This window comes from Struthio camelus, chromosome 4 (genome assembly GCF_040807025.1).
Source record: "Struthio camelus isolate bStrCam1 chromosome 4, bStrCam1.hap1, whole genome shotgun sequence".
Classification (NCBI taxonomy): Eukaryota; Metazoa; Chordata; class Aves; order Struthioniformes; family Struthionidae; genus Struthio; species Struthio camelus.
This window is the reverse complement of record NC_090945.1, coordinates 38,084,200-38,097,099: the sequence shown is the minus strand read 5'-3', so window position 1 is coordinate 38,097,099 and position 12,900 is coordinate 38,084,200. Positions and strand designations below refer to the sequence as shown.

Here is a 12,900-nt window from a genome sequence, read left to right as displayed (position 1 = left end):
TTATTTTACTCTCATCCTTCTGGAAGGAGAAGAGCTAAAAAACACAAACACCCTGAAACTTTGGAAAATATACATTCAAATACATTAGCCCATGAAGTAAATGTGTAATCAGGGTTGTGATGTGTTGACCTCTACCCGTTTTAACAGTGTTAACTAGGACACTTGCAAGTGAAAAACCCAAAATAGAGAAAGGGAGCTTCTGGAAGGTATTTATTCTCCAGGGTTTAGCTAGCTAAGTGTATAGGGAATAACCCCGAACACGCAAGATAGTGCTAAACTGCCCTCTGGAACAGTCTCCTTCTCTCAACACAAATTACAGACGGTTATAGAGTGGGGTAGGTGAATAATCCCAACTGTGCCAATTTTTCCATATGTAATTCCTGAGCCAGAGTTGTTTTGAGATGGACATTCACATTTCTCTATTTCTATGTTGAAGATATGCCTCTATGACTAAAATAATTCGTATTTAATGGAGCATCTAAATTCACCTCCTATCTGTGCTAGAACTGATTATCTTCAAACAAACATAATAAAGCATAGCTAAACATAGAGAGACTGATTTAGAGCTTTGTTGACGCTCCTTTTCTTTTATCACCGAAGACGAAGATGAAGCCATGGCCCATCTTTGTGTGTGTCTTTGCAGAAGTAGCAAAAAACCTGTGCATTGTTCCAAAATGCACACTAAGTTTCAAATATCATTGTCCACTCCGTTTTAGAATCTCAGCATTTAGGAAAGTACAAATTACCAAATACAGTGTAACCACTGAATACTTCCAGTTCAGATTCTTGGACACATTCTAGCTGCTTTGTGTTATTGTAACCTGCAACTCATAATTGGAACCCCTGAAATTTCCTCTTTTGTAGGGAGACTCTTTCAGTGGTAGAAAGTTACTGTTGGCAATAGACACCTACCATTGCACAAATAATGGCTTTTTCATTTCACAGCCAGTATGGAAACATATATAGAGTAGATATCCACATATTTCATTCTTCTCAATTCCAGTTGGGTTCCACTTAATACATGTTTCTGTGAAGCAGAACAACGTGGAAGCCTCCACTGATGCCAGTACCTTATTCCCTGGGGATAGGGCATTTTCCACAGCAGTAAGAGGTATAAACACAAATTTCCTCAAGACAGATGAAAGAACTGAACTTGTTTTCTTGTGGCATGTTTTATCCACTGGATACACAAAGGGCAGCACTATCATTGGACACTTTCTCCAAGGACTGTCCACTGCAGCTCTTGAGGTTTACAAACAAACAGCCTACCCTGAACATACAGCTCTGCTAGTACAAGATAAATGAGAAACAGCCAAACCTTCCTTGTATCAAAGAGAAAGCAACATCTGCGCAGGTGGTCAGCCTTGACCTCTGGCTACACTATAGCAAGAGAGCAAGGTGAGAAACGGCAGAAGAAAGAAACATTATTTAAAGGAAGAAGGGTATTAGCTTAATAGAATTGCCGGCCATGGTAAAAATTACCTGGGCAATCATATCACTAATGCCAAATAAAGGTGTTAAATCATTATTTTGGAGGGAATGAGGGCAGGAAAGGGGAAGAACTTGGGAGGGGAAAAACTGAATAAAAAAGGTAGAAAAATCACGCAGCCAGAATTGATCAGGGTACCTGTCAAGCAGTCATGTGCTTGATCACCATGGCTTGGACATGCCAATAAACCAGCTGCTTCCACCATACCTGCCTCCAGCTTACTTTCGTGGTCACATGCTTTTCCCCAGCATCAATGAGGGAATACTTGAAGCACTCTAACATTGACCTGGGAACACCTGGAGGGAACTACCTAACAACATAATCATCACCTCAACTTTTCCTCTCTTAACATAAAATTTTTGCAAAATTTGACAAAGCCAGGTCAAATTTACCATGTTGCAAAAATTCCAAACCATATTTTAGCAAGCTTTCTGTTCAATGAAAATAAAAACTGAACTGCTGTATATACACTGTGCATGAAGCCTTCTACAGAAAATACATAAGCTTTATATTGGAAGTTTCAGAAAGCTTACAAAAAGGATATTGTTTGCTACTTTCCATAAAAAGAGAAGTACTTATGATGAGGGATAAGAAACGGAGTGCCAATTACATGCTTAGCAGCAGGCCTGTCACAGACAACATCACTGTTCTCAAAATATTGACACCAACTCCATCTCAAAATGGAACATTTTCTACTAGGATAAACACTCAAAAAAAAACCTGGGGACTTATCTAAATGTGACTATAACATTCAAAATGTCTGCAATCCACAACAAGCAAGCTTTTAAATCTCAACTTGCTCTCCCATATCACCTTTTCAGCTTTCTTGGCTGGAGAAAACCTTTAATCAAAATAATTTGATCTTCATTGATTCTATAACTTACTGATTTTAGATAACAGTAATTCTTCCCCTTCCCCCCACCCCGCCCCGCCAATTCGATGCACACTTCAGGCTCAGATAAGTTTTGAAGTGCCTAAGTCAACACTGTCAGCAAAAGGATTATCCACAGCCTTTTGCATCTCCCTGTACAACACTCACTCTTCTTCTGGCATGAACACTCAGAGAACAGGATCTAAAAGCTATCCTGATGTAGTCTAAACAAGTTAGGAAAATCATCAGGTTAATTTTTAAATCCAGACTCATTCCTACATCTCACCCATTGCATAGCCACACAAGTAAATTCTTTATGCACAATGGAGGGAGCAGCATGGGAGTCCTTCTAGTGCAGTACCAGTTTATTATGTCAATCTGTAGGATATGAGAAGCTAAGAAACGAGAACTGCCCTAACTGCAAGACCAAAAAAAAAGTTATTCTCAGAATTACTCTCTATTTGAAACCTACTTTTATAGATTAAAGTGGTTTGTACTAGCAATACTTGGACAAAAGATTGAACTGCTTAGTGACTGTTTACTTATTCTGCAGTTCTCTCTTCATTATAAAAGCCTTTTTTGCATGCGGATTTGCAGAAATCAGCAATGGTAAGTTTGCATCAATTTATTGCTGGTAACTTCTGATTGAAGTAGCTGAATTTACTCTGCTTTCAAGCTGAAATAATCTCAACTAAGGACAAATAGAAGTTTTCCCTGCCTACATTAAAGTTTTGCATTAGTACAGCTGTACCAATGGCTTTATTTTAGTACAGCTCTACCAGTGGCCAAAGCCCAAGTACAGTAATGTCCAAGATATACACCTAACTCAAACTGAAATCTGTTTTCTCTGTTAACCAAAGGTGTTTCAGGCTTTTGCATTTATATTGCATCTAGGCACCTAGTTGATAGATTCGATGGGTGCAGTCTTACAGGGGAAAGGTGAACAGTACTTCAGAGGAGAGAACTAATCCTTGGAAACTCATTTTTTTTCTGGAGATCTAAGTTTCACCGCAACTGTGTTACCCTCACTTAGTAATAGTTTTTAGTAGAATCATTTTTAAATTAAAAAAAATGCAGCTTGGTTAAATACTCAAATCGGAGGCTAAGCATTTTCTCAGTAAAAACAATGCAATTTGAACATATGACCTAGTCCTTTACTTCAAAGGGCTTAATCATATGGTGTACAAATCAAAACACTCAAAAAAAAAATCAGCATAGTAGACTGAAACCATGAAGGAATTTTTAAAAGCTTTCACATTTTCTACTGTACTATTAAGGATATTACATGGAGAGACCAGCTTGTATGAACTTGCTCCAAAACCTACAGATGATAATGTTTTAAATGATCATAGACAAACAAAAGACCTCACCCACTGGAATCTGTGTCAGGAAATACAGGAAGAACGCACAAGAATTTCCCATGATATCTCTCTCTGGAAGGTATGTTTCCTTACATGATAAATATGTCTTAAAGGTAGGGTAAACTTAAACTGCAATGCCGTTTGCACAGACAAGTCTAGAAATCTCACTCCCAATGAGTAGGGTAAGTCCCCAGATCCCAGGCTTTGTGCAGGCTTTACCACAGATCACAACAGACCTGCAACCACTCTCATCTGTGCACAGCTACTACATATACTTTGTATACGCTATGTGGACATGTGGCTTTTTTCCTCTTTCAGTTGCTAGATAGCATCTACAAGAACACTTATTTGTAAAGGAAATCATTGTTCTTCATATTCAGAGACTTTATGGCTTCTTTCTCAGAGAAAGAAAATCTCTTGTGAACAGAAGTAACAGTAACACTGCTTAGAGTAGGAGATGTCGACAGAGCAAAGACTTTAAATATAAGGACAGCTACTCAACGGTGTAAAGAGAGGTGAGGGAAGTGTTCCAACCAAACCTGAGGGAGGACTTGGGACAGGCTGAATGTTATGCACCTTAGTACTCCGGATCTGCGACTGACTGACACATTCCTAAGAGCAGCCTCCCTTCTTATCACTGTACAAGGTACACAAACAATCATAGACATTTTCATGCTCTACCACTACATCAGCAAAAGCTCATATTAAATAACTCCTCATGGAAATATTAAAAATACACAAATTTCTCAAATACAACACTCCTTCCGTACACACAAATCACAGTTGAAAACAAAGCTTTTTCAATTGAATTTACACAACAAAATAACTTTACAGAAAAAGATGCTATTTCATAATGTAGTGAAAAGGTTTCTTCCCAATATCTTTAACTAAGGCATCATCTCTTTCGAGGCCCCAATAGCACTGTTTATTAGAACAGTGCAACGCCCCTCTTAACTTTTGGTCAAAAATGGTTATTAAATTTCTATTTTCAATCAAATACAGTTTTGACAGGTCTTTAGAATCTGCTTGTAGGTACTAACTTAAAGGAAGAAGTTTGTGTCCCACCCGAAGCAAATGCTGCAGCCTGTTAGTAGCACGAATAAATGTTCTCCTACTGAATAATATCAACCATGACTCAGACTTGCTTCCTCCAAACAGAAGATTTCAAGATTTGGTACTTGGGAAGTCAAGCTTTTCTCTGCAGTCATTAAGTTGTAAATTTCCCTCTTTTTCTTTCCTTCTGTTTTAAAGCTGAAAACTAACATTCTCACATCATCATTTCAGAAAGAGCTGGGCCTTTAAGAAAAAGATCAACTAAGACATAAAATAAGGAAAAAAGGAAAAAAGGAAAAGAAACATTAGCTGGCAGAAAACAAGCAACAAGCTACACAGCATTGTTTCTGTGACTAAATATTTAAACTCTGTCGCAGCTTTACAAAGCACAGTAACAACAAACCTGCAAGAATCACAGTATTAGTATCCACAAATAAGACATTGTTCATTGTGGAAGCCTTACAACAAGCTTCACAACAAAACACTGCCAGTTCCATCAAGCTAAGCTGAAAGGAATTTCCATATTTTAAAAGACCCAAGCATGGAAAGTAAGCTATAATATTTATTTGCCCTTTAAAGAACAAACATGCACACAGAGGAACAGGTTACATTGACACAGAAATAACCCAAAGCTTTATTTCCAAATTTTGGAATGCTTACCAGTCACACTTTTCCGATCTGAAACTAAAGCAGGGAAAGACACCTAAGAACCTGCCTAAAAATGAACAAAAGCCAATCTACAGTCCTGGAGTTAAAAATTCGAGTAGAGATATCAGTGATTCTAACTACTTGCATGGTGCAAATCACATAAAAAGTCCACTGATTAGATTTAGTCAGAATTAAAGCATCTTGCAGATGCAAAAATAAATATAGAAGAGCCATTTTTTACAGGTTGGGAACACTGCCACTCCAGGTAGGCTGCCCAGCTGACAGTATTGCTCAGTGTCATTAAAGAGATTATTTTCACTGGAGCTTGGAAATTTAGGACAATGCACATAGTAGTGTCAGCTCTTCTAATCAAGGCCTTTCTAGAGAGTTGTTTGACACTATATATTTTCATCAGATCAAAGCTATCTTATATGCATGACAGGCAAAGTAAAGAGCACGCTGCACTTTCCCACCTTCTCTCAAAGTTTGAAATGGAGTGTTAAGAACCAACCTAAGAGTCATTTATCTGTCAAATGAAGATCAAGGATAGTTAAGGGCCTCTGGCACACAGAGAGCAAGAATAATTAAGGTTCCCTGGCAAAGCTGATGGTGCAGTCTGTCCCCATCCAGCTTTAAAAAGGACTGCTATTACAAAACAAAAACTTGGGAAAGTTTGAATACATTCCCTTTAATATCCAGGAAGGTCACTACCTGTTTTTCCTATCAATGATAAGAGAAAAGAAAGAGCAGAAGTTATCTTCTCTAATATTCTAGCGAAAACATCCCTGCTGACTGTTCAGTGGCAGACTATTAGCGAGCATTAACAACAACAATACTGCTCCTCTGAATTTGTTGTACTCCTAACAGTTAAAAAATAACCAGCTAAATGAAAAAAGCAAGAAGTCTAAATTATGTCTGCAGTCTGATCAAAACTTAGACTCATAATTTGAAGGTATTTTGAGCTGATGTTTGAATCCATCTCCATGTGTGTGGATAACTAAGATCATAAAGAAAGGAGTTGATCATAGGGAAACAAAAAAAAAAGTCCCAAAAACAAAAAAGGAAAACTTTAATTTATACTGAATATTTGGATGACACTAGGAAAGAAACTGGAATGTCTCTAGAGACTGCAGTTTGAGGACTATTATAGTCTGTGATACCTAAACAGATGACATTGCTAGGTTGATTAGAGGTTATGCAGCTGAACATTTTGCTGTCAGAAAATGTGATTAGTGAAAAGTGAAACACATTATAATTGACAATTCTATTTCTAAGAAAAAAACCCAGAGAAATGTTTTGTTTCATGCTTAGAAAACAAGAGATTTATAAATGAAGTATTTAAGAATAAAACATTTTGATTAAACCCCCAGAAGTAGGTTTAAGAATTGCATTCACAGAATTTTTTTATTATTATTATTATTCAATTTCAGAAAAAAAAAAACATGCATTTTGAATGTAAGGAAAGGTTTCATTCCTTCCCATATGAATACATCTCTCATTAACTAATATAGTATCCTCCTGTTTCTCAATTTTCCAGGGGTGTTTTGGGAGCCCCCGGATTTGCTGCCTCTTAAGAGATGTAGCTCCACGGAGCAGTGAGAACTTCTGAGCCTGCCACGCCCTCAACAAGGACTGTACTTCAGCTCTAAGACTCTGACTTTTCAATGGACATTTTAAGTGAAAAAAAATAGTAATCCATCAGTATCTAAACACTTATGAAATACCTCATTTCACCATTTTTATGGTGATGAAAAGCAGAGAACAATTTCAGACCAGACTTACTTCTGTATATAGTGCCAAGAACAAAATACAGGTGATCTCCACCTAACTACATTTTGATAATTTTTCATTCCAAAACAGAAAAGTTACCTTTGTTTGAAAACATCGTAGTTGTTGCTCAACAAATGGATGAAAATCCACTCAATAACCAGTCTGTATCAAAGTTGTGACTCACAGTGGTCCTCAGCGCAGTGAAACAGTGCACAGAACTGATGATACCAGGCTAGGGGAGGAGAAAAATTTAACTCCATTAGTGAATTCCATTAAAGCTGATTGTACTATCTATTACTAACATCACCAAAACATCTACCACTGCTTTTCACTAAAAACGTTTCTTTGTTAAGTTTTAGCACTTCTAGCAAAAACTGTGTCTCAGAGTATACTGAATGTTTGTCATTCACCACAGTTTCTTCTTTGGAAATAAATCATAGAAATGATTATATACTGCAAGAAACACTGGCATCTGGACAACTTCTCTCTTTTCCTTTAGACTCATTGAAGCCCATTCAAAATTTCCTAAAAGCCACTATTTTAGACAGAATGTATTGAGAACTGTGGCTGGAGGTACCCACATTTGAGTAGGACAGTACATATAAATAAAGGGTAGAATGGTACCAAAGTCAAGCAGAGGGTACAAACAACAGAGCAACATTATGCTTTATACAGATTCAATGTCACTGGTTGTCACGGGCCTGTAACACCACACTGGTTCAGTTAGTGACGGTTTAAATTTTCACTGTATACGCATTCCTTATGGAAGTGCTTTGTATCTGTATTGAAATATTTCCTCCTCTGTTTTTTGATCTGTCGCACTCTTGGTCATTCCCTTATACCTCCATCCAAGAGCAGCATTCAGAAGAAGAATCACTGAACACATCTGGGAATCTACATTTAAAAAGCTGGGCTCTGTAAGATTCACTGTGGAAGTAGCCATTGTCTTCATGGTCAAAACCTTGGGAATCAAATTTCAGCACAAGTTACAGAATCTTCAAGTATGCTGCAGTGTACTCTATCCATCATAATTCATATTCTACTGCACTGTAAATTATTACAAAAAATAATTTACAGAGCAGATAAAGGTCATGCAACTATAGAGAGAAAAGAAGCAAATGAGGAACATTTCATTCATTCTCAAAGACAAGAAAACTGTTTGCACAATATAGACTGTTCTTCAGAAATTTAAGGTAAATATGTTTTCATTAAGCAGGTAAATACAGCAAAAACAAGAACTAAACCTATTGTCTTGCCGGTTTTAAATGGTTTTCTTTTTTAATATCTTTTTTAATAAGGTCTTATTTAGACCTTAGGAGCCTTTATTTATCTGTCTAGAGTTGAACCAATTGCATAGTTCTCAGAAATACCCATTTTTAGATATTTGGCACTCAGTGCCAGAATTACAAAGCTTTTTAGGTGTCTAAAAATACAGATGGAGATGGGTACCTCAGAGTAGGTAGTAGTTTCAATTCCTTTCTTAAAAAGGATAACAAATGTGAGCCGTTCTCAACTCTTGGAATAAAATAAAACCAAGACATTGACTTAGGCACTCATTCGTAAAAAGATTATTCCAGTTTGCGGGTAACAAACAGTGAAGCACCTTACTTGGAGCTGCTGGCAGGCAGCTAGGCTCTAGAGGAGAGTGCCGATTAAGATGAACGTAAAAGCCATCCCAGCGGTTTCTATTCTTTGCTCTGGATGGCTCTGTATTCAGCATATTGGTTTCTTTACACTGCATTTCCTAGGTGCCTTGTTCCTTCCTGTTCCCTGCACACTTTTTAGGAGATTTAAGAACCCCCTTCTAAATTCTAGATTCCAGTCCGCAGGCCAGACATCTAAAAATCAGGCCCTGCAGTATCTAAGCTCTTATCAAACAATTTTTATTTCACAAAAACATCCTTTTACATGGCAGCAGAGAATCTATATTTAGAAAGATAGAGAGGAAAGATCTAGCAACAAAAACGCATCAACACTTTGCACATTAGAAGTGAAGCTACATCCTTCTTCATCTAGAAAAAGGACAGAGTCAATGATTTAACTACTTGTCCACAGGCAAAAATGATTAAATCATTGAAGGAGACACTTCCTGTGTAAAATGATGGAACAGTTCACATGGAGAGCACATGTATGTATCATGACTCACGTTCCAAAAAGGGTATGTGACGACACACACACAGCTACCAACGTCAAACACTGAACAACTTGTAGAAGTCCTTCGGCAATTCAAAAAAGAAAACAAGAAAAACTGAGACAGCTAAAATAAGCTGAATGATAAATATGAAAAGTTCAATTTACACCTGTGACATGCCATTTTGCTGAATCTAACCAATCTTAAGTTTCAGAGGTGAACTGAAATGTGAGCAGCAATGTACATGCCTGCAACATTGTTAGATTTAAATGTTTTAATATGATTTACAGAATCACAAATGCTTGTGTTGTAGTTTCCAAACAAACTGAGCTTGAGAGGAAGTAAATCAAAACTGTTTTATAACATGTCTAGAGAACTCTCAAACAGCCAGCAGGATACATAAATTTCAAATCACATTGACTCCTCTTAAAAATAGGGCTACACAACTGCAGCAAGATCCATCTCCTAATCAAGTAATCAAGCTACTGCCACAATGATACTGTTTATTCTGAGGCAAGTAATCCCACTGGAACAGGAAGCCCTGCTCTTTTCACAGGTTTCCTCTCTGCAAGCTCACCTGTTGCACAAACACACTCCCATCAACTTCTCTCGGGCCACGGATAGGCAAAAGCGCCATTTTCTGATGACAGGCCATATGATAGCATTCCCAAAGCTTTTAGATTATCACGTTCAATGTAATAATAAAAGACGATGTTGCGAGTTCAAATTTAATATACTGATAATATTCTGCTCCTGTAAAATTTAGAAGCATATAAATAACAAACCGTTATAGTGACAACTACAGAATTTCTAATGTTTATAGAAAACTGGCAGTTCATAAATATTAAAGTATGTTGTTAACTATAAACTACAACATATAGAAGCTGTTTTTCCCTAAAGATGGGAAAACACTAAGCATCACTGAAATAATTCATTATTTATAGACCTTTGAATTTTAAAGCCACATGACTGCACTACAATTTTTTCATTAAAATTCAAAAAAGTATCTGTTTGTTATCCCTTTGATGAATGGGCTGAAGGCAATGGATCCCATAACCACTGCTGACAGATTTCCCAATGATACAGTGGTATTTGCCACTTTATCATCAATACAGTTTTTAAAATAAGCCCTAATATTGCCAAATAACTATCACATAGCTTCATTAAAGCTAAAACATAGGGATCTTGTCACAGTTAGAGATGGCAATTATGTATCTGTAATTTGCATCCTGCAAGCGTTACAGTGAGGAAAAATATACTCTAAGACAAACTTCCCTTTAGGCTCATTATAGGAAACATCTAATGTTTCCAGAGTTAAAAAAGAACCCAATCAAGTTTGATATCCAGGCAAATTTGATATCTAGCCTTGAAAGTATTCTGACAGCTCCTAGAATCCTTCAGCTAGTTTATATCTGCAGTCAGATTCTTTGCCCTTTCAAGCTCAATGGGTATCACTTTTTTTTTTTTGTTTTTTAAACGTTACTTTCCTTTTTGTGATGCTGTCTGTCAGAAAGATCCCAACTGCAAACGGGAATGGACTAACAACAAATTACTGAGAGTAATCAAAACACCAAACTGAAAACCTAGAAATATTTTCTATAGTCTTTCTCCCTGTGCTACGGTAAGTTTGGGTGTTGTTAGCAGCAGCAGTGTGACTGTCCAGGAGTCTATTTTCTATCCAAATTTTAGATGATTCTGATATGAGCTTTTTAAAACAGGAAGCTTGGGAGGAAAAACAGTTGTTTCATCAAGGTTTGTTCAAAAAAAGAATTTGTGATCTTATTTCAAAAAATGACTTCTCCAAACTCCATGCAAAGTTTTCTTGAAAGATTTAATGGAGATCCAGAGATAACTATGAGATTGGGAAAGACATGCTTCGTAAGTTTTATTGACTGGTAAATTACACGCATAAGATCAGTCTATTAGGCTTAAGCTGACTTCTAAAAAGTTGCTAAATGACTAACAGGGAGCTAAGCTACTGGATCCAAATTTTCCTCTCAGTAGATTCCCACTGTGCCTTCCCCTTTCCTCTTGTGCATACAGGAACTTTTGAGGATTTTAACAAGCTGCAGCTACACCGTCCTGCTACAGTGCCCAGGTGTATCTTTCAACACCCAAATTTCCTGCCTGCCCATGCTGTGTGGCCTTGAACCTCACTCAGGGCATCATAAAAGCAGCCTTGCTGAAATACTGCAGAGGAGAAAGAAAGAGGATGACCTCGGGAACCTCTGGCATACAACCTTCATCAACCTGGATCCCTTAACACACACTGCCTGTGTCCTTATGCCTTGCTGTCACACTACTCCAATATGTGGCACCTTTCCTCAAACAGGCACGCCCAGCTGACCTGATGTTGCCATACCAGGAACAAAGCAACTAGGAAGTCCACTCTATCCCATAAGAAACCTCAAGATTCAGTGGGAGCAGGTTATATGCACACTCCTTACTGGAGCTAGAATCTGCCTCATTTCTACAGTGCTGAGAGGTGTTTAGGTAATCTGGCCACAATGCCCAATTCCACATCCTCCTGGCTCACTGGCTTTCACATATGGCACCCCACTAGGCTGGAGTGCTTCATCCAGCACTTAGCCAAGGGCTAACGTTATTGCAATGACTGCCAAATAATCCAAGTCTGCCTAGCAACCAGCAGCATCCCAATGAACTGCCAGTTCAGCACTTCTAGTACCATTTCATCTTTTATCAGCCTCTGAAACAGGATGCTCAGCCACAGCTCCCCTCTCTGACCATTTCTGAACAGGCACCAATGTAGTCCACAGCCACTGTGCACAGCACTCAAGCACACAGCTTGGAATAAGCCTAACAGAAATTGGTATTATCCACATTATACAAGTATTCCCTGTGATGGTCAGAACATATGTATCAGATGAGACCCATGAGATGACAAAAGCTCAAATGGGATCCAAGAAGCAGATCAGCGGCTGGTGGGAACCGAGTACCTCCCTGTTATGGGTGGAGCACTTCTGTGTATACCGACAGAAGGAGAACTTCAGGCTATTCGGAAGTTTCAAGCAGAAAAGAAGAAACTAGTGATCTTAGGCGCCTCTAGCATTAAGCAGTTTCTGAGCAAGGTGTTTTAGTTGAGAGGTTTGAGCTGGCATATCTAACGACCTCTGACATTTTGGGGGGAATCTGGCCCCACTACTCCACAGGGTTCCTAAATCCTAAGAAGAGTATACTTCCCAGGTCCCGCTCCTCCTCACGAGGCCAAACATTTAAAAATACAATTTTCTTTAGTAATAAGGATTTTCACAGACAAAATTCTAGAAAGTGGGTATAGAGTGGATATAAACAAAGGGTTTTATATATAAAAAGTTTTATGAGAATGATGAGTTTGAATCTGGGCATTCCACCTTATTCCTGTCACTAGCTGTAATTCCATCTTCTCTTTTCTTAAAAGAAATAAATGTACCAATGATCCACCAAACAAAGGAAACTTCACACACACACACAGTGTTGTGCTATCTCCTAACAAATACACTTCCATATAATGCACAAATTCCCACCTGAGCAGAAAGTTTTCAGAAGACACTTATTTCTCAGGTGCTCAATTACATCA

The 12,900-nt window shown here is 37.9% G+C and overlaps 1 long non-coding RNA gene across 29 annotated transcripts in view; it reads right to left on the bottom strand.

The window, feature by feature from the left end:
* LOC104145532 (uncharacterized) overlaps positions 1-12,900 on the bottom strand; it is a 251,341-nt gene that overhangs the window by 171,530 nt on the left and 66,911 nt on the right. For 23 of the 29 annotated variants that reach the window (XR_011140963.1, XR_011140969.1, XR_011140964.1 and 20 more), the window contains one exon: positions 7,292-7,424. The exons of 3 other annotated variants lie outside the window; for them this stretch is intronic. This is a non-coding gene — a long non-coding RNA (uncharacterized lncRNA). Of the gene's footprint in view, positions 1-7,291; positions 7,425-9,900; positions 10,077-12,900 lie in introns of all 29 variants that reach the window. 3 more of the 29 variants (XR_011140966.1, XR_011140984.1, XR_011140971.1) reach the window with 1 other exon arrangement.